Source organism: Rhinatrema bivittatum, chromosome 1, assembly GCF_901001135.1.
Source record: "Rhinatrema bivittatum chromosome 1, aRhiBiv1.1, whole genome shotgun sequence".
NCBI lineage: Eukaryota > Metazoa > Chordata > Amphibia > Gymnophiona > Rhinatrematidae > Rhinatrema > Rhinatrema bivittatum.
Window position 1 is genome coordinate 401,103,883 of NC_042615.1, and position 23,692 is coordinate 401,127,574.

A 23,692-nucleotide genomic window follows, 5' to 3' on the forward strand; every position below is an offset into this window, starting at 1 on the left:
TTTTTTATACTCAGGGGCTGGGAGTAATTTTATTGACGAGTTCCTAGTACAATAGTATTATCTACCTATGATCTCCCTGGAGTCTACAGTTAATATCTCCTCTGTATGCGGGGTGCCCTTGCCTGGTCATGTGTCCTAAAAAACAGCCCCCCCTCACAGTTCAAGTAGGGGCACTACACCTGGAGAAACTAAGGTTTTTTGTGTTGTCCAGGGCCATAAACCCTGGCATCCTGAGTTTACTCTGGTTGATGCAATACAACCCTACCATCAGATTACTCAGTGGGGTTCATACTGCCAGCAATACTGCTTGCCCCACAGCAAATCCTCTATCCAGGTGGCTTGATTTATGTCCCTGTGCCCCCCGGACCTCCAGTCCCTAACACAAACTTCATGAATGTGTTTAGCAAAAACAGGAGGAAACATTGCCTCCACATAGAACTTTTGATTGCCTCATAGAACCTCTTCCAGGCCAAATACATCCACAAGGCAGGATGTACCTGAAATCAGTGCCTGAACCCAAGGCTATGTTGGAGTACATAAAAGGAAAATTTGGAGTGGATGTTCATTCGGCCCTCCACATCTCCGGCTGGTGGAAGGTTTTTCTTCATGGGCAAGAAAGCCTGTACCCTCAGCTCTGCATTGATTATAGAGGCCTTCATGCCATCACGATTACCCACTACCCCTAATTTCCAAATTGTTTGATAGGCTACAGGGAGCTTGCATATTCACTAAACTACACCTCAGAGGCACAACCTAATATGCATAAGAAAGGGAGACGAGTGGAAGACAGCCTTTATACACGTTATGGGCACTTTGAATATCTTGTACACACCTGCGTTGTTCCAACTCATAGTAAATGAAATTTTTCGAGATCTCCTTCAGTCATGTCTGCTGGTATATCTAGACGTCATCTTGATCTTTTCTCGGTCTTTCAATCAACATTGAGAACATGTCAAACAAGTGCTCTTGAGACTTTGAGAGAACCAAGTATATGCCAAGCTCAAGAAGTGCACATTGAGCAGACTGAGCTATCCATCCTTGGTTATATACTGTCACATCATGGCCTGTGTATGGATTTTCAGAAGTTGGAAGCATCCAGAAATGGCAACAACCATTTGGGCTTAAGGCCTTACAGCACTTCTTGGGCTTCTGCAACTATTACCGTGAGTTCATTCAGAGTTGCTACTCATTGGTGGCACCAATCACAGCCCTCACCAGGAACTGGCTGTAAGAAGCCATACAAGCCTTTCTCCAGTTAAAGGAGGTTTTCCTCAAAGCCTCGGCCCCAACACCCTGATAGCACCAAACCTTTTGTCGAGGTAGATGCCTCCGCCTCCGAGAGGGGGGCTGTCCTCTCTCAACGTAACAAGGATACCTTGATGCCTCGCATCTTTTACTAAAAGAAGTTCTCACTAGCAGAAAAAAATTATACCATTGGTGATAGAGTTGCTAGCGGTAAAACTGACATTGGAGGAATGGCACCACCTGCTTGAGTGAGTCACACACCCAGTAACCATTTTCACTGACCTAAAAAATAAACAGTACCTGCAACAGGCTCAATGTCTGAACTCTTGCTTGGCCTGCTGGTCAATATTTTTTACCTGCTTCCACTCAAATTAAATATCGACCCGAAGAAAAAAAACAATGCGCGGATGCACTTTCACTTTCCTTCAAAGCAGAGGATGCACCAGATCCTCCATGACACATCATAGATCCAGCTAAGATCCTCGTCGTGGCAACTATTCCGGCACTTCCGGAGAAGATCATCGCTCCCAAAAGCCTCTGGGAGAAAGTATTACAATGGGTGCACGATTCTCGCCTGGCAGGTGACCCAGGCTTCAAAGAACCTTAGAACTGGTGTCACGCCACTACTGGTGACTGCAACTGTGGCTTGATGTGCAGAACTATGTACAATCCTGTGCCACCTCTGCAGCCTATAAATCATCACATGCCCATCCTTTAGGTCTGCTGCAACCCCTACCATTTCCAGATGAATCCTAGACATAAACAGCCATGGAATTCATGACTGAGCTTTCAGTATCAGAGGGTTACACTGCTATTTAACATAAAAACAAAGAAACATAGATATGACGGCAGAAAAGGACAATCCAGCATAACGGATTCTCTCGGACCTTGCAGTACAGTTCATGTCCAAATTTTAGAAAAGTCTGTGTCAAAAGTTTAATATATCCTTGAATTTTTGTTCAGCCTATCACTCCCAAACCAATGAGCAGACAGAAAAAACAAATCAAGTTATGAAGTCTTTTCTATGAGCTTACATGAATGAAAGGCAGAACAATTGGGTACCATTACTACCATGAGCAGAGTTCTGCAGAACCAAACCAGTGAGGCAACTGGATCATCACCTTTCTGAATAATATATGGGAGACAGCCACATCTTCCATTACCATTTCCACTGTCCGCACCATTCCGGCAGCGAACCATACAGGGCAAAGACAGAGAGAGTTATAGCAAACTACTTGAACTCTCCTGTCAGCTGTGACAAATAAGTACAAGGCACAAGTGGACAAGAAACATTGACCAGCACCCAACCTTAATCCTGGTGACGGGGTTTGGATAAGCATTAGCAACTTACGACTAATGATGCCTTCAACGAAATTTGCACCTAGATAAATTGGACCATTTCCCATAATCTGCCAAGTGGGACCCTTGTCTTACCAGTTAAAATTGCCACCTACCATCAAGATGCATAATGTATTAAATATCTCTCTGCTCAAGCTGTTGATTTTATCATAGCCTTCTCACACTGTCCCTGATTCAACCAACACTGAAACAGAAGAAGATATCAAATATGAGGTGCTAAGAGGATCTGAGGCAGGCTACATTATCTCGGTGGTGCTTTGGTCCAGAAGAAAATACTTGGGAGCCAGCCTCTAACATGTATAACGGCAGCCGAGAGTGGGCTGCTGAGTCTATCTGTCTACACTAAGGAAAACGAAATTATCAGGTAAGTAATTTCTCCATTTCCTAGCATGTAGCAGATGGACTCAGGACCAATGGGATGTATAAAAGCTACTCCCGAACTGGGTGGGAGGCTGCCCGTGGTCCACTTAGGATTGTCCTTGCAAATGCTGTGTCCTCCCGAGCCTGAACATCCAGACGGTAGAATCTGGAGAAGGTATGGATGGAGGACCATGTTGCCGCCCTGCAGATCTCGGCAGGTGACAGCATTCTAGTTTCTGCCCAGGAAACCGCCTGGGCTCTGGTAGAATGGGCCTTGACCTGTAGAGGTGGTGGTTTTCCTGCTTCTACGTAGGCCGCCTTGATGACTTCCTTGATCCAGCAGGCAATGGTTGCCTGCGAGGCCGCTTCCCCTTGCCTCTTCCCGCTGTGAAGGACGAAAAGGTGGTCCATCTTTCGTACTGGTTCCGACATTTCCAGCTATCTGGATAGGAGTCTGCCGATGTCGAGATGGCGCAGACTACGGGCTTCTTCAGACTTCTTTAAGCCATCCATCGTAGGTAGTGAGATGGTCTGGTTAAGGTGGAAGTGTGAGACCACTTTGGGGAGGAAGGAGGGAACCGTGAGTGTGTTCATAATACCGGTGTAACTTTGTGCAGGTTAGTTTGTGTGCAAATCCTGAGAGTCTGTTAGGTGCTATATTTCTCTTTCCATTTCTCCAAGTTTGCACTGCATGCAGAGTGGCTTTTTTGGTTTTCCATTTTAGTTTCTGTCTCCATATTTATAATTTGTGGTTTTTCTGTACTTGGTGAAGGTATGTTCTGGTGAGGTATTTTACTAGCATGTAGGCTTTAGTATCAATCTTATTTGTTGTGTTTCTCAATAGGATATGCATTAGTGGTAAATTACTATCTTTTCATAAGGAAGGCTATTGTGCCTGGTAGTAAAAGGAGTTTGTTTTGCTTTTTCTGAGATGTCATCAGAACCAGAATTGTAGAGATTACTTACCTGATAATCTCGTTTTCCTTAGTGTATGCAGATGGACTCAAAACAAGTGGGTATAGTGTGCTCGTGCTAGCAGTTGGAGACGGATCTGACGTCAGCACGGGTACATATACCCCCGCAGGAAGTGCAGCAATTCAGTAATCTTCCTTGCAAAAGCTGTAGCTGACCAATCGATTAAATGAACAGGATTACCCTGACCAACTGATAGTAGCTGGAGACCGCCAGTGTTCTCAACCGGAAGGCGTCGACACCCGACAGGGTGGATGGCCTATTATAAGAAAAACATGGCTTACCATGAGTCGGTGAATCCCCAATGTGTGCTGGCAGCCGGGCGGGATGCTGAGTCCATCTGCATACACTAAGGAAAACAAGATTATCAGGTAAGTAATCTCTACATTTCCTAGCGTGTAGCAGATGGACTCAAAACAAGTGGGATGTACAAAAGCTACTCCGACCACGTCGCCGCTTTACATATCTCTGCAGGCGACAGCATCCTACCATCCTACCACTCTACCAGAGCGCAAGCAGCCCAAGAGGCTGCTTGCGCTCTGGTAGAGTGAGCCTTGACCCGTAGAGGCGGTGGTTTCCCTGCTTCTACGTAGGCTGCCTTGATAACTTCTTTGATCCAGTGGGCGATGGTTGCCCGTGAGGCCACTTCCCCTTGCTTCTTCCCGCTGTGAAGGACGAACAGGTGGTCCGTCTTTCGTACTGCTTCTGACATTTCCAGGTATCTGGACAGTAGCCTGCCAATGTCGAGATGGCGTAGTATTCGACCTTCTTCTGATTTCTTCAAACCTTCCGTGGTAGGCAAGGATATGGTTTGGTTGAGGTGGAAGTGTGAAACCACTTTGGGTAAGAAGGAAGGAACCGTACGAAGATGGATAGCCTCTGGATTGATTCTGAGAAACGGATCATGGCAGGACAGTGCTTGTAGCTGTGAGATGCGGCGTGCTGAGCATACAGCCAGCAGGAATACCATCTTCAAGGTTAACAAACGGAGGGACAGGCCTCGAAGGGATCTGAAGGCGTGTCCCGCTAGAAATTCCAAAACTAGGTTGAGGTTCCACAGGGGTACTGGCCACTTCAGTGGCGGGCGAATGTGTTTGACTCCTTTCAGGAAACGTGAAACATCTGGGTGTGTGGCGATGCTGTTGCCATCACTCCGGGGACCGTAGCAGGATAGCGCTGCTACTTGGACCTTGATGGAATTGAGGGACAGACCCTTCTGAAGTCCATCTTGTAGGAAATCCAAAATGATAGGGATCTTCACGGCATGTGGATTGGTGCTGTGAGTTTCGCACCAGGCTTCAAATACTCTCCAGATCCTTATATATGTTAGTGATGTGGAGAACTTGCGCGCTCGAGGAGGGTATCTATTACCGGCCCCGAGTATCCTCTTTTCTTTAGTCTAGCCCTACGGTCGACCAGCCTTGGCCAGACTGTAAGAGAGAATTGAGCTGGATCCTCGTGGAGGATGGGACCTTGCCGCAGCAGGTCCCTGTGTGGAGGCAGGGGAAACGGAGTCCCTGCCAGTAGTCTTCTCATGTCTGCATACCAGGGTCTTCTTGGCCAGTCAGGGGCCACTAGAAGATCTAGGCCTCTGTGCCGCTGAATCTTGTGTATAATGGCGCCCAGCAGGGGCCATGAGGAAAGGCATATAGCAGGATCCCCTGAGGCCATGGCTGTACCAGGGCGTCTATCCCCTGGGATAGCGGATCACGCCTGCGGCTGAAATATCTGGGTACTTGAGCGTTGGACTTGTCCGTTAGTAGGTCCATGCCCGGCGTCCCCCACTGATCCACAATCATCTGGAAAGCCGTGGGCGACAGCTGCCATTCCCCTGGATTTAGGCTTTCTCTGCTGAGGAAGTCTGCCGTGGTGTTGTCCTTCCCGGCGATGTGGACGGCGGAGATGTCCTGGAGATTTGCTTCCGCCCAAGTCATCAGGGGGGCTATTTCTAGGGATACCTGTTGGCTTCTAGTTCCGCCCTGTCGGTTGATGTATGCCACTGTGGTGGCGTTGTCCGACATCACTCTGACAGCTCTGTTTCGAAGTCTGTGGGCAAATCGCAGGCACGCTAGCCTGACTGCCCGTGCCTCTAGTCGGTTGATGTTCCACCCCGACTCTTCTCTGTTCCACCGCCCTTGGGCGGTGAGTTCTTCGCAGTGTGCTCCCCATCCGTTCAGGTTGGCATCTGTAGTGAGCAGGGTCCAGGTTGGGGAGGATATTCTTGACCCCCAGCTCATGTGGCCGGGTTGCAACCACCACCCCATCTGACTCCGCACTCTGGCTGGTAGAGGTAGGTGTACGGTGTAGTTCTGTGATCGTGGGCTCCACCGAGATAGGAGGGTGCGTTGTAATGGTCTCATATGAGCCCACGCCCATGGTATCACCTCCAGCGTGGATACCATAAGACCGAGGACCTGTAGGTAATCCCAAGCTGTGGGCCGGGTGGCGCTCAGTAGGGCCTGCAGACAATTCCGGAGCTTTGCTCTCCTCTTGGCGGTCAGGCTGACCTTGTCTTCCTGGGTGTCGAATCGGACTCCTAGGAATTCCAGTGACTGAGAAGGCTGTAGGGAACTCTTGTTCAAGTTTACTACCCATCCTAGGCTTTCCAGAAGAGATATAACTCTGTTGGTTGCCTGGTGGCTCTCCTCCGGGGACTTTGCCCTGATCAGCCAATCGTCCAGGTAGGGATGGACGAGGATTCCTTCCTTCCTGAGTGACGCCGCCACTACTACTATGACCTTGGTAAAGGTTCACAGCGCGGTGGCTAACCCGAAGGGTAAAGCTCGGAACTGGAAGTGTTGATTCAGGACTTTGAAGCGTAAATAGCGCTGGTGATCCCGATGGATTGGGATATGCAAGTAGGCTTCCGACAGATCTAGGGATGTGAGAAACTCCCCAGGCTGTACTGCATTCTTGACAGACCGCAGAGTTTCCATGCGAAAGCTGGGGACCCGTAGGTGCCGGTTGACCGACTTGAGGTCCAGGACGGGCCTGAAAGTGCCCTCCTTCTTGGGTACTAGGGATAGGAGCCTCCGCAAGGTGACTTCTAGTGCCGCCCTCTTGAGGGGTGAAGAAGGAGATTCCACAAACTTGTCCAGTGGGAGCTGAAGAAAGTCCAGGTAATACCCTTCTCAGATGATGGCAAGGACCCACTGGTCCTGTAGGGTTCCCTGGCTGCTCACCGCGACCTGCTAGGTTCGGAGTGTTCCCTGAGGAACTGGCCGTCAAACTGGGCTGAGACCGGCCCTGGCCTGGAACTCCCAGGGCCTCTTCACATTGGGCACATAGGGAGTCTGTTTCCTCGCTCTGTGTGGCTCTGAGGTGGCATGGTGAGCAGAGGCCTAGAGCTCTTATGCCTGAGTCTGGAGGTGCCGGCTCTGCAGCCGCATGGGCTCTCTTACGCTCCATCGCGTTTGAGCTCCTATCAATGAGCGCCTATAAGTGCGTATCAATGTGCGCGTAGGAACGTGCACCTAACAACGTGCATGTATCAGCGTGCGCGTATCAATGTGTGCGTAGGAACGTGCGCCTAACAACGTGCGCGTATCAGCATGCGCGTATCAATGTGCGCCCAAATCGATTCGGGCGCCTAACATACGCGCCCGTCATCCCGCTTAGATCGAGGCAGCGAACCAGGGATGGCGAGCAGGCACAATGGCGGCATCCTTGGCGGGCTGCCACGTAGGCAGACTCTGCTAATCCTCGCTCTTCGGACACCAGTAAGTAAAGATGTACGCCTTACCTTGTCTTTGGCGCTTCCCGGCTGCGACCCAGGCGGTCTCCAGCTGCGGGGGGAGAGGGTGAGAACCGTCAACGCCGCGCTTGAGGAAGTGCATCCGCTGCCTCTAAGCCGCGCCCGAACGTCGTCTCGCTCGGGGGCCAAGTCCTCACCGGGACCGAGGCTGCCTCTAAGCCGCGCCCGAGCCCTTCTCACTCGGGGGCTAGGTCCCTGCCGCGATCCGGCCACCGGACCGAGGCACTCACCTCCGAGGGACCATGGAAATCACCTCGGGAAACTCAACTGGGGGAGGGACCCGAGGGTATCACCGCAGGAGTGCGGGGCTCGTCTTCAGGTAGGATTTCTTCTAAGAATTTAGTCGTTATAATTTGGAAAAACGCTCAGCGAGCGTAAGGTAGCTCCAAACTGCTTTGGAGACGGAAATTACTGAATTGCTGCACTTCCTGCGGGGGTATATGTACCCGTGCTGACGTCAGATCCGTCTCCAACTGCTAGCACGAGCACACTATACCCACTTGTTTTGAGTCCATCTGCTACACGCTAGGAAAATCTTTTTTTGTATGGCGAGTTGTACAGGGTAATGCCCTAGATCTGCTCTGCACTCATTGCTGGGGGTTGAGGGGATTCCTGTGGATGCAGAGTGCATGTTTACATTTAGCCCCATGATGGTCACGTGTTCAGTGTATCATGCATGTGAGAACCATCTGTTATGTGTGTCCAGGCCAAAAATAGGTTGAGAATGGGTGTGTGTGTTTCCCTCATAGCGAGCACAACAGTTTGTACGCTGCAACGACAAGTCTGACCTAAAACTACATTCTTGATTGAACCCTATGGGAGTGGATAATAGGAGGGTAGTGTTGGGAGTCTTACCTTTCTTCAGAAGAGGACTATGTCTTTCGACCCTTCCCGTGTTAGAAATCCTCTTTGTGGGGAAGCCATGGGGCTCTGTCCCTTGTAGGTTTATGGCTGAACTGGAGCCTCAATTCTTTTGAATCAATGCATCTCCTTGTAGCCTAGGACTGGGAGACACCAGTGGCAGTCACTGGACCGTTTTTGCTGGGGTCCCCTCAGTCGATTACTGTGGTGGTCTGTCACATCTGAGGGTGGCTGCAAATGGCAGATTTAGTCACTTCTGAACCTCAGCAATCAGTGACTGTAACCCAACACTCACCTGCAGAATTAGAAGGTTTTTCAGGATTGGGAGGCCCCAATTCCCATTGCTTTCCTCTCCCTGCAGGAAGGGGAGATACAAGTGACCCTTATGGGTCCCCCTTGGACACCTGGCTGTCCACCCTTACGATGGGTGTCCCTCGTTCTTCGTCTCCTGGAGAAGGAACGTCACTGCTTCTGACTGGCAGTCGCTTTCTGTTTCTTGCGGGATCTGAGAGCCGGACGGGCAGTAGCATGCTCCTTACCTTGTCCTAAGGCACAGCAGGTCTATTTTATGAGGGAACCATTCCAGATTTGGGCTTCCCATTGTACTAGGAATCTGCTCTTCAGGGTAACTCTCTGGTGAATATTAGGGGTTTTGCTGTCCAGGAATCAGCTTTGAAAGCTGCTGAGCTCAATGGCAATTTTTGTGGAGGACCACTATTGCCAATCATTATTGCCTGCAGGACCCTACCTCAGTGAAGAGGGATCTGGTCCATCTAATTGGCAAATTTGCCTTTCACCGTATCGCCATATCCATGGCTGAAGGAGTTGGGGGTCGAGGGACCCTGCAACAAAGGTGCTACTCTTTGGTTGATCTAGGTTGCTTTCCAGTTCTATTCTTTGTAGCATCCTGCCTATGAGCACCTACAGAGGGAAGGCGTATAGAATTGCTCCCTCCGGCCAGGGCTGGACTAAGGCATCAATGTCCAATGACCTCTGTTCCTGGCACCGGTTGAAGAATCTGTCTGCCTTTGCATTCCGTTGGATCGCCATCAGAACCTACCTGTGACAGATCCGGCAAAAGATATCCAGGCTTAACTTTTTTTCTCTGGGATCCAACCAGTTACAACTGAGAAACTTAGCTTGGACATTCTCCTGACCAGTGATAAGCACTGCCGAGAGCAGCTGCAGGTTTCTCTCCACCCACAAGAGCAGGAGTGATGTTTCCACCGAAACTCCCTGACTTTGGGTTCCCCCCTGCTGATTTACATAGGCACCATATCAAAACATCAGGTTACTTACATTAATTACACAACTGACTTTCAGGACGATACAGTACAGTGCACTCCAATGGAGCGCACTGTTAGCCGGCATTTGGATGCGCGTTTTCAACGAGCTAGCTTTACCCCTTCAAGTAAGGGGTAATAGCGCGTCCAAAACGCGCATCCAACCTCCCTGAACCTAATAGCACCCGCAACATGCAAATGCATGTTGATGGCCCTATTAGGTATTCCCGCGCGATTCAGTAAGTAAAATGTGCAGTGAAGCCGCACATTTTACTTTTAGAAATTAGCGCCTACCCAAAGGCAAACGCTAATTTCTCTGGGCACCGGGAAAGTGCACAGAAAGGTAGTAAAAACTGCTTTTCTGTGCACCCTCCGACTTAATATCATGGCGATATTAAGTCGGAGGTCCCGAAAGTTTAAAAAAGTTAAAAAAAAACACAAAAAAACACAAAACTTTGAAATAGGCCCACGGCTTGAACACTGGACGCTCAATTTTGCCGGCATCCGGTTTCCGAACCTGTGGCTGTCAGCGGGCTCGAGAACCGATGCCGGCAAAATTGAGCGTCGGCTGTCAAACCCGCTGACAGTCGCCGCTCCTGTCCGAAAAGAGGCGCTAGGGACTCCCCCTCTCCTGCGATTTTTACTGTATTGGCCCGAAAGAAAGAATTCTTCCTTAATTTCATATTACAAAAACTCAGACTATTCTGACCAGTCAGAATCCCTACCCTCCTTGGAAGACTCCATAGATATACTACTAGATATTCCACCAGAACCTTGGAGGAGTTCCACCCCTCTTGAGGATATGACTTATTCTGTATTCCTTCAGAAAATGGATGAAAATATTTCCTTTAAACTGGAAGGTCATCTTCCAGTTTAAAGGAAATATTTTCATCCATGAATGATGAAAATATTTCCTTTAAACTGGAAGGTCATCTTCCAGTTTAAAGGAAATATTTTCATCCAGGTTCTGGTGGAATATCTAGTAGTATATCTATGGAGTCTTCCAAGTACTATGGAGTATTCCAAGTACTGAGGATTTACAAGGTGTTCTCATTCACCCAGGCTCCAAAGCAGATAAGGGCAGTTCTGGTCCATAAACCATTGGAGGAGCTTCAGATCAAAATCTGGAAATCACCTTTATCAGTCCTTCCTGTTGCTAAAAATGTTGACATACAATATAGAGTTAAGAAACGCCTGGGCTATTTAAAAAAAAATAAAATTCAACTTCCACATGACTCATTAGTAGTGAGTTAACTTTAAGAAAAGCAAAACAATCTAAAAGTCTTAGATGTTTGACCTACCAAGGAATCCAGACTTCTAAACTTGGCTATACTCCAATCTAGGATAGCAGCCTGCTAACTCCAAATGGCTCAATATCTATACAATATATTGCAAAAGAGAAGAGAAACCTCTGCTTCACTACAACAAGGTTTGCTGAAAATAACACCTTTACTAAACAATGCTGATGAGTGCTCCAAGCTTAGGACCAGATCCATTGATCCCGTCCTCCAAGGCATTGGCCTTGGCAGTGCTACTAGGAGGATTGTATTAGACCTGGGTAAGGGCTTCAGAACTACAAAAGGATATGAATGATAGGATAGCAGATGCTGCTTGTACAGGGGACAGTCTGTTTAGAGAGAAAGTAAGAGAATCAGTGAATACCATCAAAGAACACTATTCTGCTTTACAGAGGTCAACATTGTCAACTTCAGAACAGCCTTTTCAAAGAAGATGCCAGAACTATTCCTATAGAAGTAGAATACCTTTCAATTTCTGTACTTATGAAGAAAGTCTAATGAAGTTTGAGCTGTTCAGTTTGGAGAAGAGATGACTGAGGGGGGATATTATAGAGGTCTACAAAATCATGAAAGGACTTGAACAGGTTAATGTAAATCGGTTATTTACTCTCTCAGATAATAGGCCTAGGGGGAACTCCATGAAGTTCGCAAGTAGCTCATTTAAAACAAAATGAAGAAAATATTTTCACTCAACACATAGTTAAGCTCTGGAATTCATTGCCAGAGGATGTGGTTACAGCAGTTAGTATAACTGGATTTTAAAAAGGTTTGGATAAGTTCCTAAAGGAAAAATCCATAAAATGCTATTAACTAATAATCAATAGTAGCTTGAAATTTATTTAATGTTTGGGTACTTGCCAGGTACTTGTGACTTGGATTGGCCACTTGTTAACAGGATGCTGGGCTTGATGGACCCTTTGGTCTGACCCAGTATGCCATATCTTATGATAGCCTTGCTGTAGTATGAATGCCTGATGGTACGCATAAAAGTCAGGGAAATTAACTCCACCAGCGTGTCTAGGGGGCCTTCAATTTAGCGAGCGCAATCTTTGGACTTGTGTGTTGCCAGAGGAATCTCTGCAAAATTCTGTCAATATGTAGAGAGAAATCCTTAGAGAAGAAAATAGGAATCATAGAAAGGAGGTATGTGACTCGTGGCACTAAAATCATTTTAATGGATTCTAGTCTTCCCCACCAGGACAGGTGCAAAGGAGACCATTTTAGTGTCGCCTCTTGTAGTTGCTGTAATATGGTCGTTTCCCCATTAGTTATCGTGTCAACTGGGTCTGTGTAAAACTTAATGCCAAGATATTTTAGGCCATTCGTAACTTTTTGAAGGGAAAAATTAGTGAAATCTATTATAGAACTCAGGTAATTCAAAGGTAAAAACTCAGTCTTATGCCAATTTATTCTGAAACCAGAAAAAGAGGAATAGGATGACATCAAGTCAAATAGGCAGGTTAATGAAGATACCGGGTTGGTGAGGAAAAGAAGAACGTTATCAGCGTAAGCAATTTATACATTTCGTTTCCTATAGTCACACCTTCAATAGTTGGGAGATTGACGAATCACCAGGAGTAAAGGTTCCAGAGCCAGGTTGAAGAGAAGTGGGGAGAGAGGACACCCTTGTCGCATGCCTCTAAAAATGAAAAGGAAGGGGAGGCCAAATTGTTTATGTATATAAAAGCAGTCAGGGAGCGATAGAGTAATTGAATCCAGGATATGAATGTGGGCCCAAAGCCAAAACAGCAAGGCCATTCGACGCGACTGAAGGCCTTCTCAGCATCCAGAGATGCTGGTTCAGAAATTTATTTTTATTTTTTATTTAAGGTTTTTTAGAGTGCCCTTTCCTGTATGTGCAAAAAAAGGTAGGTGTTTGCTATCAGTCAGTGTTTAATAAAACCCGATTGATCTGGGTGAATAACAGAACATATGGGTTGAGAGAGCCTGGTGGCTAGAATTTTGGCGAATATTTTATAATCGGTGCTGAGAAGGGAAATAGGTCTATAATTGGCAACATTGGTGTCATCTCGGCCCGGCTTTGGAATTACAACAAAACATGCCTCAGTGAATGTCGGAGCAGCAGAGTGCAAAGAAGAGAGGGAAGAGAAATATTTAAGTAAATGTTGAATAATGTCCTTTTGAAAAGCTTGATAGAAGTCGGAGGTGAATCCATCTGGGCCAGGCACGTTTCTTGTAGGTAAGGAAGACATAGCGGCTGAGTGTTTCAGTGGCTGAAAGATGTGTCTCTTGGATAAAACCAATGTCCGTACGCAGAGACTGCAGGTAACAGAGAATTTTCTTTCGTTTGATGGGCTGTGAGAAGCCGTTTACATTTAATGAGACCAGCTTAAATGCCGTAATAGATGATGCCACGAGTGGTGTTGTGTTGTATGATTCAAAGAATGATCAGCCTGTAAGATCAGCTCAGGAACTTTAAGAAGAGCGAGGAGTAGATTAGTGGAGTTACCGTTTTCTGAGATGCAGTAGTGGAAAAATTTGGAAGGTAAGAGGTAAAGTAAAAAGAACAACACGATACAAAAAACACAAACATGACAAAAAAAAATCAGCAAGAAAATTAGCCATGAAGTGCAAAGCCCTAAGTAGCAAAGAAAAGGGTCTTAGGGCGGGCTATTAGCTCCCTGAATCTCACTAAAAACAATGATTCTACCACATATTTGGGAAAACCTCCAAAAGCAGGTATGAAACATATAAAAATGAAAATTTTCTGGCTGCCATACACAGTAGAGGGTAAATTGCCATAAGTATAATCCCAAGTAAGCAAAGGTATGATAGATAATATCCAGAGAAAAAAAAAAATCCAAACCTCATGGTGGCATTGAAATACTCAACATTTAACCTTGTAGGTAAATAGGCCATATTGTAAGAGGTAATTGAAACCCGGCATAAGAGGGATACTTATCAGGTGTCCATTGGTCTGTCCTGTTCCAAGGGCCGCAGGAAAGCCTCCAGATCATTGGGTTGGATAAAGAGCTTGGTCTGGTTGTTGTAAGTAACCCGCATTTGCGCCGGGTATAACAGACCATAGCGCGCTCCCAGAGACTGCAAGGTTGGACGAAAGGCTAGAAATGCTTTGTGTCTCTCCGCTGTGGTTTTTGCTAAATCCAGCACAAAAAGAAGGTTGTTGCCTTGGTATTGAACTGGGGCTTTGTTTCTGGCTGCTGCCAGGATTGTTAACACTTAGGGGTAACGAAGCACCTTAAAAATGATGGGACGAGGATACTTAGAGGTGCGAGTAGGTCGCGATGGTATCCTGTATGCTTGCTCCAATTCGAAAGATTGCTCAAAGGTTAGCTGTAGGCTCGAGGGGATCAGTTTAAGTAGAAAGGGGATCATGATCGTACCTCTGGAATGCCAAAGATCCTTATGTTGTTGCGCCTATTACGATTTGAGACATTCTCCACGTCACGCTGCAGTTTCGGCACGGTATAGCCCCGGTAAATAACAACCGAGAAGACGTTTGATTCTCTAACAGGCCGATACAGTACAGTACAATAGCCTGCTATTGGACGCGCGTTTTCCCTTACCCCTTATTCAGTAAGGGGAGGAAAACGCGCGTCCAACCCGCGGCACCTAATAGTGCCCTCAACATGCAAATGCATGGTGATGGCCCTATTAGGCATGCGCGCGGGATACAGAAAGTAAAATGTGCAGCCAAGCCGCACATTTTACTTTCAGAAATTAGTGCCGACCCAAAGGTCGGCGCTAATTTCTTCCGGCACCGGGAAAGTGCACAGAAAAGCAGTAAAAACTGCTTTTCTGTGCACCCTCCAACTTAATATCACGGCGATATTAAGTCGAAGGTCCCGAAGAGTAAAAAAAGTAAAAAAATAAAAAAAATAAAAATAAAAATTTGAATTCAGCCCGCGGATATCGGGCCGAAAACCGGACGCTCAATTTTACCGGCATCCGGTTTCCGAGCCCTTAGCTGTCAGCGGGCTCGAGAACAGACGCCGGCAAAATTGAGCGTTGGCTGTCAAACCCGCTGACAGCCGCCGCTCCTGTCAAAAAGTAGGCGCTAGGTACGTGCTAGTGTCCCTAGCGCCTCCTTTTCCCCGTTTTTACCGCTCCACCTAATTTGAATACTGCATTGCGCGCACCAGCGAGGGGCCGGTGCGCGCGCCGGGAGAGCGGGCATTCGTCCGCTCTCCCGCGGACTTTACTATATCGGCCCGAATGTCATCTAAGCGTGATTGGAAATTTGTCATTTGGGAGGCCATAGCCTGAAAATCAGTCTGAATTGCTGATGTGGAATCGATGTTGAGCTGAATCATTTCTTTGAGCTGTTTCAGCTCCATCAAAACTAAATCAGCCAACGCCATTGATTTCAGATGTGTGCCTTTGTCCGGCAACTGTGGATCCTGCTTGCGGGCTTCGAGCCTGATGCAGCCGCAAAAGCCACCTCAATTTTCCTGGATTTAGATGTAGCCATGACTGGGAAGCGGTGAGATAAATATGACAGTGAATTTGTCCGAGTTTTGAGGATTCCTGTACTATTGTTAGTGAGATCTCACAGAGCTGTGAGATAAGGCAGCCATCTTAGCCGCTGCACGAGGGCGCCCCCCCCCCCCCCCAAACCATGTCTTTCTATATGTTCTGTGATTTTGATATTTAGAATACTTTCCACTATTTTTCCTGGCACTGAAGTCAGGCTAACTGATCGGTAGTTTCCCGGATCACCCCTGGAGCCCTCTTTAAATATTGGTTTACATTAGCCACCCCTCCAGACTTCAGGTACAATGGATGATTTTAACGATAGGTTACAAATTTTTACTAATAGATTTGAAATTTCATTTTTGAGTTCCTTCAGAACCCTGAGGTGATTTACTACTCTTCAGTTTGTCAATCAGGCCTACCACATCTTCTAGGTTCACCGTGATTTGGTTCAGTTCATCTGAATCATTACCCATGAAAACCTTCTCCGGAATGAGTATATCCCCAACATCCTCTTCAGTAAACATCAAAGCAAAGAAATAGTTTAATCTTTCTGTGATGGCCTTATCTTCTCTAAGTGCCCCTTTAACCCCTCGATCATCTAATGGTCCAACTGACTCCCTCACAGGCTTTCTGCCTCAAATATATTTTAAAACATTTTTACTGTGAATTTTTGCCTCTACAGCCAACTTCTTTTCAAATTCTCTCTTATCCTGTCTTATCGATGTCTTACATTTACTTTGCCAACGCTTATGCTTTATCCTGTTGGATCCTTCTTCCAATTTTTGAATGAAGATATTTTGGCTAAAATAGCCTCTTTCACCTCACCTTTTAACCTTGCTGGTAATCGTTTTGCCTTCCTTCCATCTTTCTTAATATGTGGAATACATCGGGACTGTACTTCTAGGATGGTAATTTCTATCAATGTCCACGCCTCTTGCACACTTTTTACCTTTGCAGCTGCTCCTTTCAGTTTTTTTCTAACTATTTTTCTCATTTTATCAAAGTTTCTATTTTGATAGTTTAGCATGAGAGCCGTGGATTTGCTTACTTATTCCCTTCCAGTCATTAATGTTGAGATTACTTACCTGATAATCTCCTTTTCCTTAGTGTAGACAGATGGACTCAGAACAAGTGGGTATAGTGTGCTCGTGCTAGCAGTTGGAGACGGATCTGACGTCAGCACGGGTACATATACCCCCACAGGAAGTGAAGCAACTCAGTAATCTTCCTTGCAAAAGCTGTTATGGATATATGTGTACTGACCGATCAATGATTTAGAAACAGGATTCCCCTAACCGATTGATAGTAGCTGGAGACCGCCAGCGTTTCCAACCGGAAGGCGTCGACACCTGGTAGAGTGGACGCTCTTATGTAAGCAAATGACATGGCTTACCTTGAATTGGTGAAACCCATGTACACCGGCAGCCTGGCGGGATGCTGAGTCCATCTGTCTACACTAAGGAAAAGGAGATTATCAGGTAAGTAATCTCAACATTTCCTAGCGTGTAGCCAGATGGACTCAGAACAAGTGGGATGTACAAAAGCTTTACTCCCGGACTGGGCGGGAGGCTGCCTGAGGACCGTGTAAGACTGCCCTCGCAAATGCTGTGTCCTCCCTGGCCTGGACATCCAGACGGTAAAATATGGAAAAGATATGGAGGGAGGACCACGTCGCCGCCTTACATATTTCTGCGGGCGACAGCATCCTCGATTCTGCCCAAGATGCTGCTTGCGCTCTGGTAGAATGAGCCTTTACCTGTAAAGGTGGTGACTTTCCGGCCTCTACGTAGGCCGCTCTGATAACTTCTTTGATTCAACGGGCTATGGTAGGCCAAGAGGCCGCTTCCCCTTGCTTCTTCCCGCTGTGAAGGACGAACAGATGGTCCGTCTTTCGTACTGCTTCTGTCATTTCCAGGTATCTGGGCAGCAATCTGCAGATGTCGAGTTGGCGTAACAAACGCCCTTCTTCAGATTTCTTCAAACCTGCCATGGTTGGCAAAGATACGGTTTGGTTGAGGTGAAATTGTGAGACCACTTTAGGTAAAAAGGAGGGAACCATGCGAAGATGGATAGCCTCAGGAGTGATTCTGAGAAAGGGATCACGGCAGGACAGCACTTGTAGCTCTGAGATGCGGCGTGCGGAACACACTGCCAGCAAGAACACCATCTTCAACGTTAGTGAACAGAGATACAGGCCCCGCAGGGGTCTGAAGGTGGATCCCGCGAGGAAATCCAAAACTAGGTTGAGGTTCCACAGGGGCACTGGCCACTTCAGTGGCGGACGAATGTGCTTGACTCCTTTCAGGAAGCGGGAAACATCTGGGTGCGTGGCAATGGTCTTGCCATCCCTCCTGGGACCGTAGCAAAACAGCGCAGCCACCTGAACCTTGATGGAGCTTAGGGAGAGACCCTTCTGAAGCCTATCCTGCAGGAAATCCAGAACAATAGGGATTGTGGTCGCATGTGGATTGGTGCCATGAGTGTCGCACCAGGCTTCAAATACTCTCCAGATCCTTATATAGGTGAGGGATGTGGAAAACTTGCGAGCTCGGAGGAGTGTATCTAACACCGGCTCCGAGTAACCTCTTTTCTTCAGTCTAGCCCTCTCAATGGCCAGACCATAAGAGAGAATTGAGCCGGATCCTCGTGGAGGATGGGACCTTGACGAAGCAGGTCCCTGAGAGGAGGCAGGGGAAGGGGCTCCCCTGCCAGTAGTCTTCTCATGTCTGCGTACCAAGGTCTTCTGGGCCAGTCTGGTGCCACTAGAAGAACTAGACCTCTGTATCTCTGAATCTTGTGAAGCAGGGCGCCCAGCAGGGGCCACGGAGGAAAGGCGTATAGCAGAGTCCCTGGAGGCCATGGCTGAACCAGGGCGTCGATCCCGTGAGAGAACGGATCTCGCTTGCGGCTGAAGTATCTGGGTACTTGAGCATTGGACCTGTTCGCTAATAGGTCCATGTCCGGAATCCCCCACTGATCCACGATCATCTGGAAGGCTGTGGGGGACAGCTGCCACTCTCCCGGATTTAGGCTTTCCCTGCTGAGGAAGTCGGCCGCGGTGTTGTCTCTTCCGGCAATATGGACGGCGGAGATGTCCTGGAGATTTGCATCTGCCCAAGCCATCAGCGGGGCTATCTCTAGGGACACCTGTTGGCTTCTGGTTCCGCCTTGTCGATTGATGTATGCCACCGTGGTGGCGTTGTCGGACATCACTCTGACTGCTCTGTTCCTCAGTCTGTCTGCATATCGCAGGCAGGCTAATCGGACTGCCCGTGCCTCTAGACGGTTGATGTTCCACCCCGACTTTTATCTGTTCCACCGCCCTTGGGCGGTAAGCTCTTCGCAGTGTGCTCCCCAGCCGCTCAGGCTGGCATCTGTGGTGAGCAGAGTCCACGTGGGGGAAGACATCTTCGACCCCCTGCTCGTGTGGTCGGACTGCAACCACCACCGTAGCTGGGTCCGCAGTCTGGCTGGTAGAAGCACGGAGTAATTCCGGAAGCGAGGGCTCCATCGAGAGAGGAGGGAGCGTTGTAGTGGTCTCATATGGGCCCTTGCCCAGGGTACCACTTCCAGGGTGGATGCCATGAGACCAAGAACCTGCAGATAGTCCCAAGCTATGGGCCGGCTGGCTCCCATCAAGGACCGTAGACATGTCTGGAGTTTTAACCTCCTCTTGGTATTGAGGCTGACTTTGTCTGCCTGGGTGTCGAACTGGACTCCCAGGTATTCCAGTGATTGGGAAGGCTGTAGGCAAATCTTGCTTAGGTTGACTACCCATCCCAGGCTTTCCAGAAGGGCGATCACTCTGTCGGTTGCCTGATGGCTCTCCTCTCGTGATTTCGCTCTGATCAGCCAATCGTCTAGGTAGGGATGGACAAGGATTCCTTCCCGTCTGAGCGTCGCTGCTACTGCTACGATCACCTTCGTGAAGGTCCGCGGCACCGTGGCTAACCCTAAGGGCAGAGCCCGGAATTGGAAGTGTTGTCCCAGAACCTTGAAGCGTAGGTAGCACTGATGATCCTGATGGATCGGGATATGCAGGTAGGCTTCTGATAAGTCTAAGGCCGTGAGGAATTCCCCTGGCTGTACTGCGGTCTTCACTGAGTGCAGAGTTTCCATGCGAAACCTCGGGACCCTTAAGTATCGATTGACTGACTTGAGGCCGGAAAGTGCCCTCTTTCTTGGGTACCATGAAATAAATGGAATAGTGCCCAGAATCCATTTCCCATGCAGCTACTGAGATTATGGCTTTCAAGGACAGGAGCCTCGCCAGGGTAGCTTCCAATGCTGCCTTCTTGTGGATTGGACACGGAGACTACACAAACCTGTCCGGAGGGATGTGATGGAAGTCCAGATAATACCCCTCTCGGAGGATGGAGAGGACCCACTGGTCCGACGTAATCTCGACCCACCTGGGGTAGAAGAGGGTTAACCTGCCCCCTATGGCTTCGACCCCCGGATGGATCGGCTGATTCTCATTGGGGGGTGCGGCCGGGACCCGAACCCGAGCCGGCTCCCCTCTTGCGCTGCTTGGTCCGAAAGGATTGGTTCTTGTCCTGAGGACGAGGTGCCTGGTAGCGACTCCTATAAGGAGTGAAGCGTTAGGAGCTTCTACCTCTGGAGGGTCTTGGAAAGGTACGCTGGTTCCTCTTGGACCTGTCTTCCGGTAGTCGAGGTACTGGAGAGGCACCCCATGTGCTGGCCAGTTTATCTAGGTCGCTGCCAAAAAGAAGAGACCCCTTGAACGGCATTCTAGTGAGACATGTCTTAGAAGGGGCGTCGGCTGACCAGTTTCGTATCCAGAGCTACCTCCTGGCTGCTACTGAGGATGAGACTCCCTTGGCTGTCGTACCGACTAGGTCAGAGGCGGCATCCGTAAGGAACGAGAGAGCTGACTCCATGTCAGCTGCCGGAGCATTGTTCCTGACCTGTGACAAACAGGAACGCGTTACCACGGTGCAGCAGGTTGCGATTCGCAAAGACAGAGCTGCTACCTCAAAGGTGTGTTTCAGGATGGCGTCCAGGCATCGGTCATGAGCATCCTTGAGGGCCGCCCCCACCTCCACTGGAATGGTAGTGCGCTTGACCACAGCGCTAACCAAGGCGTCCACCTGAGGGCACGCCAGCATATCCTTGATTGCCGGGTCCAGGGGGTACATGCCGGACAGGGCTCGACCCCCTTTAAATAAGGCCTCCGGCGCATTCCACTCCAGATCGATCAGCTGTTGCGCCGCTTGCAGGAAGGGAAAATGGCGGGCTGTGGGACGAAGACCCTCCAGAAGGGGGTTCTGCGTAGATGCCTCCATAGTACTGGGGCCTGGAATCGCCAACTCCGTCAGTCATTGAGAGACCAGGTCGGAGACATCTTCCTTGGGAAAGAACCGCCTCATAGTTCGGTATGGCTCTATCCCCGAGGGAAGTTCCCCTTCCTCAGGGGGTTCGGACTCGTCCTCCGGGACATCAGGGTCCGCATGAACCGGACTGTCCGGAGGCGGGTGCCCGTGATAAGGGCGAGAAGGTCCAGGAACAGGGTCAGCTGAAGTGACAGCAGGGCCTGGACAGGAAGCTGACTGCATCTGAACAAAGGCATGGATCCCCTTAAATAAGTCCACCCAGGAAATGGAAGCGGTTTGTAGCCGTTGGGGTACCAAGTCCCCCGGAATTCCTGGCTGTTCAGGACGCCCCGCTAGATCCGGGGTGGCCCCTGGGGAGCTGTCGGTAAACCTCGGTTGAGGTTCCCACGGCCTCCTCACATTGGGCACAAAGGGAGTCTGGCTCGTCGCTCTGCGTGGCTCTAAGCTGGCATGCTGAGCAGAGGCCGAGAGCTTTCCCGCCGGAAGCAGGAGGTGCAGCTTCTGAGGATGCCATGGCGTTGAAATGTTCCATCACGGCTTGCGAGTGTTGAGCGCCGGTGCTTATGCTGCCAATATCAGCAATATGCGCTCAACAATAAGATGCGCTCAATAATATGCGTTCAATATACATGCGCTCAATAATATGCGCCCAATAATATGCGGTCAGCAATATGCGCTCAATAATATACAATATGCGCTCAATAATATGCGGTCAGCAATATGCGCTCAATAGTACACAATATGCGCTCAATAATATGCGGTCAGCAATATGCGCTCAATAATATACAATATGCGCACAATAATATGCGGTCAGCAATATACGCTCAATAATATACAATATGCGCCCAATAATATGCAGTCAGCAATATGCGCTCAATAATATACAATATGCGCTCAATAATATGCGGTAAGCAATATACGCTCAATGATATACAATATGCGCTCAATAATATGAACATACGCTTAGCAATATATATGCTGCTTTGTGCGCCCCTCCACAGGCGCCTTTCATGGGCGCTCAATACCTGAACAAGTCAGACAAAATGGCGACCTCCACGGCGTGCCACATGCAGGTCACGCCACCAATCCTCATACCTCGGAGACCAAAAAGTAAGAGATGTACGCCTTACCTGATCCTCGGCGCTTCCTGGCTGTAACCCGGGCGGTCTCCGGCTGCAGGGGGAGAGGGGAAGTAGCTTCACCGCCGCGCTTGAGGAAATGCACCCGCTGCCTCTAAGCCGCCGAACTCGTCTCGCTCGGGGCTAAGTCCACGGCAGGACCGAGGCGCCTCTCAGCCCGACCCAAGCCCTTCTCGCTCGGGGGCTAGATCCCTGCCGTGATTCAGCCACCGGACCGAGGCATAGACCTCCGGGGGATCGCGGAAATCACCCCGGGACACTCAACTGGGGGAGGGACCCGAGGGTATCACCGCAGGAGTGCGGGGCTCGTCTTCTGAGAAATTTGTAAGTAGAAAGTAGATTTGGAAAACACGCTCAGCGAGCGTGCAGGAGCTCCAAACTGCTTTGGAGACGGAAATTACTGAGTTGCTTCACTTCCTGTGGGGGTATATGTACCCGTGCTGACGTCAGATCCGTCTCCAACTGCTAGCACGAGCACACTATACCCACTTGTTCTGAGTCCATCTGGCTACACGCTAGGAAATTCAAATTTGATCATATTATGATCACTATTACCAAGGGGCCCCACCACAGTTACCCTCTCTCGCCAAATCCTGTGCTCTACTGAGACTTAGATCTAAAATTGTTCCCTCTCCCATTGGTTCCTAAACAAATTGTTCCATAAAACTGTCATTTATTCCATCCAGGAACTTTAACTCTTTAGCATGTCCCGATGATACATTTACCCAGTCAATACTGGGGTAATTGAAATCTCCCATTATTACTGTATTACCAATTTGATTAGCTTCCTTAATTTCTCTTAGCATTTCACTGTCTGTCTCACCATCTTGGCCAGGTGGACAGTAGAATACTCCTATCACTATACTCTTTCCCAATACAGAAGGGATTTCTAACCATAATGATTCGATTGTGCATTTAGTTTCATGCAGGACACTATGCCATCCTGGACATAAACGCCACACTGCCTCCCGGATGCTCCTCTCTGTCATTGCGATATAAATTGTACCCCGGTATAGCACTGTCCCATTGCTTATCCTCCTTCCACTATGTCTCTGAGATGACAATTAAGTCTATGTCATCATTCACTGCTATACATGCTAATTCTCCCATCTTACATCTTAGACTTCTGGCATTAGCATACAAACATTTCAAAGTGTGTTTTTTGTTTGTATTTTCATTCTGCTTTTAAATTGATAGGGATAAGTTAAAATTTTTTAACTCAGGTGAGTTTTTAGTTACAGACACTTGGACTACTATTCTTATTATTGGAACCTCACTGTTGGGATGCCCTAATTCTAATGCGTCATTAGTATCCGATGAAGATACCTCCCTCCGAACCATGCGCTGCTGAGCGACTGTCGGCTTTCCCCTTAGTTCTAGTTTAAAAGTTGCTCTATCTCCTTTTTAAAGGTTAGCGCCAGCAGTCTGGTTCCACCCTGGTTAAAGTGGAGCCCACCCCTTCGGAAGAGACTACCCCTTCCCCAAAAGGTTCCCCAGTTCCTTACAAAACTGAATCCCTCTTCCTTGCACCATCGTCTCAGCATTGAGACTCCGGAGCACTAACTTCTGTTTATTCGCTGCCTTACTGACTACTAAAAGCACAAAGACA

General features: G+C 48.4%; 1 protein-coding gene across 1 annotated transcript in view; it reads right to left on the reverse strand.

Moving 5' to 3' along the window:
* WRN (WRN RecQ like helicase) overlaps nt 1-23,692 on the reverse strand; it is a 983,741-nt gene that overhangs the window by 628,059 nt on the left and 331,990 nt on the right. The window lies entirely within an intron of this gene.